Here is a 4,386-nt window from a genome sequence, read left to right as displayed (position 1 = left end):
TCTTTTTTTTTTATTTTTTTTTATTTTTTATATTTCCTTTTCTTGAATGAAAATGATTGTCTTGGTCATCTTATAATTTAATTTAAAAAATTAATAAAATATTAAATAATAATGCCTTAGTTAAAAAACATTAAATAATTGTTTTATAAAGATTAAAAATTAGTTAATTAATTTAATAATATATATATATATATATATATATTTAAGCTTTTTTTTTTCCTCGTTATTGGGACGTTGACATTATTACATGATAATTTTATTAGAATTTTTTATTTTTTTTTATAGGACGAATAAATAATCAACTTTAAATTTTATTTTTAATAGCGATTGGAGACTAAATAAAAAAAAAGTTGAAAATCCAATAAATTTTAATAAAAATAAAGACAACGAAATAAAATCTAATTATAAGATGATCTTGTTCAAGTTTATTACAAGAGGAAAAAAGGGCTCGGGATGCAATTACAGAACGAAATAGAAAATATTCAAATACGTTCTGTCATGATCCTCTCTATGAATGCATAGCTCTCGCTCCTCCACCTATTTTTATATATAAATATATCGAGTAAACAACCTTGTAGGCTGTTATCATATATGTGACCTAACATAGAATTTATGATTGGATGAATTATTTTGTAAAATTTTGAATGTGTTGTCATTCTTTAGTTGTTATTAAATGGAGTAGGTGAGTCTTTCCTAACAAATTTCAAAATTCAACCTTTGGAAGAGATAAGAATTGAAATGTACTACACATTATATTTATTGTAACATATGATAATATTTGTGACAACACTTTTATAGCAAAGTTAATAATAAAAAGAACATTAAATACTCACTCACCCGATGTATTAATATTTTCTCCTCTATAAATACTCGTTATGCTCACAGTGGACAATATCATACCACTGTGGAGAGTCGTGTTCATCTAACATGGTTTCAGAGTCATGCCCTAAAGACTCCAAAAAGAAAAAGAAGTCAAGCCTCCTCGAAGGCAGTAAAAAATGGCTAAGACTCCAAAGGAGTCGAGCCTCGATTAAGGGAAGGTGTACTTTGTTCGAGGAAAGGTGTTGGATGAAAGTGTCCCACATTGGTTAATTTAGATGTATGCTCTGTTTACTGCAACAAAAAGAATTGAAAAGCATAGTGTTCAAGATTCTTAGTACAAAGAAACTCTTCCCTCAAGTTGTTCTTCCTACTTCATTTATTTGTTTCGATATATTTCGATCGTAGGTCAAAATTAATATATTGTGGGTTATCATCGTAGCGTTAGGATTCTTCGTGTATGAATTGGTGACGGCCACAAATGTGAGTATCATGGCAGTCAAGATTGTGTTGCGCACAACCAGCTGTGAGACTGCGACCTTTGGAAACACCTACATAGTAAACGAGTTGGGATTTGTAGCATCGAGTTGAATTAGGGTTCGTTCCGAAAGGATTCGTAATCGCATAAATTATGTAGAGGTATCATTATGTTTGGATTTGGATCGATGACGTTGGAGTTGAGATTGACAAATCAACAAGCTATTAGGTTAGATAGTTTGAGGCCAAGGAGGACCACGAGAGAGGGGACTACTTGCTACTCTCAATTTCCAAATTATTTGGTTCATTTACTCTAAATGGTCCAAGACCCTTTTCGGTCCGTTTTTGCAAACACGAAATATCCATTTATTTATTATCGTTTCTTAATGAACGAGAACGAGTTGTTTTCTGAAACGCATTTAAAAAAAAGGAACCCGTACAAGTGAAATGTTTTTCTCTAACACTATATGAGCTTACAGCTTGCATGTTCTTGTTTTTCCGCTTTAATGATGACATTATTGTGTGTAACTGGTAACGAAACTTAGACGGTCTAGATTTTTCGAAAGTTGAGTTATTACAGATGGATAGAGTTCCACAACTTGTCCTCCGATGTACTATTTATCTCTCTCTCCCACTGAAAGGATCAGAACAACAACACAACTAAGAAATCGTTCGATGTAATAAAAAAAAAGTTACATAATTCATTTCAAGACAAGACATGACATGACATGACATGACGGATACGTTTACCTCGAACTAACATCCAACAATTATTAAAAACGGCGACCGCCACCTTCCTTTCGTTTTTGTTTCATACATCATCATAAATGAGTGAGCTTGAGTGTGTTTATATACCTTCTTAGCTCAAAAAGAAAGGGACACAAACTTAGGGTTTTGTTGATTGAAAGGAAGAACAATGAAGAAACCCTAATATCAACAAAGAAGATGAGAGAATTGAAAGAGCTGACAGAAGAGAGTGAGCACACGCTTCGAGCAATTGTATGAAAAAAGTTCATACCTTTACTAGTGTGTGTTCATGTCTCTTTCCGTCAGCCTTCTCTTCTCATTCTCTCTAGATGTCAGATCCTACATCGATTGGAGGGAAACGAGGTATTGTTTGTAAGGTGTGGAAATCTCTTCTTAGCAGACGCGTTTTGAAATTGTGATGTTGATGGCGATACGTAATGGGCTAAAGCGGACAATATTTGCTAGCGGTGGGCTTGGATTATTACAAATGGTATTAGAGTCAGACACTAAACGGTGTGCCAGCGAGGACGCTGGGCACCAAAGGGGGGGTGGATTGTGAGATCCTACATCGGTTGGGGAGGAGAACGAAACATTCTTTATAAGGGTGTGGAAACCTCTCTCTAACAGACGCGTTTTAAAATCATGAGGTTAACGGCAATATGTAACCGACCAAAGCGGACAGTATCTGCTAGCGGTGGGCTTGGATTATTACAAATGGTATCAGAGTCAAGACACTGAACGGTGTGCCAGCGAGGACACTGGGCACCGAAGGGGGGGGTGGATTGTGAGATCCTACATCGGTTGGGGAGGAGAACGAAGCATTCTTTATAAGGGTGTGGAAACCTCTCCCTAAGAGACGCGTTTTAAAATCATGAGGTTAACGACAATACGTAACTGGCCAAAGCGGACAGTATCTGCTAGCGGTGGACTTGGGCTGTTACAAATGGTATCATAACCAAACGTCGAACAGTGTGCTAGCGAGGACGGTAGACATCGAAGCGGGGTGAATTGTGAGATCCTATATTAGGTTAGATTCATTTGTTATATGTTCTTGGTTTGTTCAAGTTTTTTTGTTGAAGGATTTGGAGCTGTTGGATTGCTATTTAGAAGGAAAGATTTGCACATGGTGCTCTTCCTAAATCAGGAAGGTATGTTGTACTTTTTTGCAATCTTGTTCTCGGCTTCGGGTTCGGTCCTTTAGACAAAGCTCTTAGATGGTTTCTTTATAGTTCACGAGTTCGTGGTTGGCTGACTCTTGCTTGTTTGGTTGCAGTTCATGCCCACTCGTCATGAACCCTACCTATAGTAGGCTTAGTAGGGCTCGAACCTACAATATGACCATTATGAGTGTTACGTTTCAACCAATAAGACTGTAAGTGGGTAGTAGGCCGTGTAGAATTCAAGTATTGGTTCGATGGATATTTTCATTTGAGTGTTTTTTAGTTGAATTTTATCTTATTTATTAGTTGATTTGTATTCTAAATTTTAGCTTGTTTATGATATCTACCACTACTCGTTAACTCTCTTTTATTCTTTTGGAAGGAAATAGCATCATGGTTACTAAAAACGAGATGATTATCACTATAAGAATTTCGAGTTTTCATGACACCATAAAGCATGAGTGATAACTCTGTAAAAGTAGAGTCATATCAAGTCTTTTTGTATTTAATATGACACTCTTATTCACTATTTTCTCATTATTTACCCCATTTATACTTCTTAGCGAGCATGAAATCGTTTATTGCGACCCAACATGAAAAAAATATGATTTTGCATAAATCGATCTTAACTGTACATTTAATTGAGTTATGTGGTAAAATTTCAGACATTTATGCTGAACCGGAGTAGCAAATCTAGAAATAAATGGGGGATGACATGGAAATTTTAAATCCACACCAACCGTCCAAGTGGGTCATTGATTACCCAATGAGTAACATCCTATGTGGACACGTCCAAGTGGGTCATTGATTACCCAATGAGTAACATCCTATGTGGACAACTTATTCCTTTCCAGCCCTAAAGGGGAACCCATGCTCAATGGAAAAAGGAAGACCAAGAGTAGGAGAGCCACACCTTGAGAAAAAAAAATCGAATTACACAGCAGCAGCAGCCTCTGCTGCAGTGAACTGCTGTGAAACCAGAGAAGAAGAAGAAAACCTTAATCGAGCAGCGGTTGATAGCAGAAGGAAAAGGAGACCAACAAAGATTGATTAGGGCAAAGAGGTGGACGTGAGAGCCCAAGAGAAGGGAACTTCTATTGACGAACGGCAACAAACCGGGATAACTCTCTATTTCCTTATTCCATCAATTTTACATGATGAAGATGCGGATTCCTTTGTTTAA

The 4,386-nt window shown here is 36.3% G+C and overlaps 1 long non-coding RNA gene across 2 annotated transcripts; it reads left to right on the top strand.

Annotated features, from left to right (window-relative positions):
* Window positions 1–2,193: 2,193 nt before the first annotated feature.
* Window positions 2,194–4,386, top strand: LOC111799191. Of its 2 annotated transcripts, none has more exons than XR_002815784.1 (2): window positions 2,194–2,406; window positions 3,869–4,386. It is a non-coding gene; the product is annotated as an uncharacterized LOC111799191 (long non-coding RNA). The 2 variants fall into 2 exon arrangements; XR_002815783.1 differs by lacking the exon at window positions 2,194–2,406 and adding an exon at window positions 3,375–3,415.

This window comes from Cucurbita pepo, chromosome LG07 (genome assembly GCF_002806865.2).
Source record: "Cucurbita pepo subsp. pepo cultivar mu-cu-16 chromosome LG07, ASM280686v2, whole genome shotgun sequence".
Classification (NCBI taxonomy): domain Eukaryota; kingdom Viridiplantae; phylum Streptophyta; class Magnoliopsida; order Cucurbitales; family Cucurbitaceae; genus Cucurbita; species Cucurbita pepo.
Note: the sequence above shows the minus strand (reverse complement) of the source record. Positions and strands in the feature narration are given on the sequence as shown.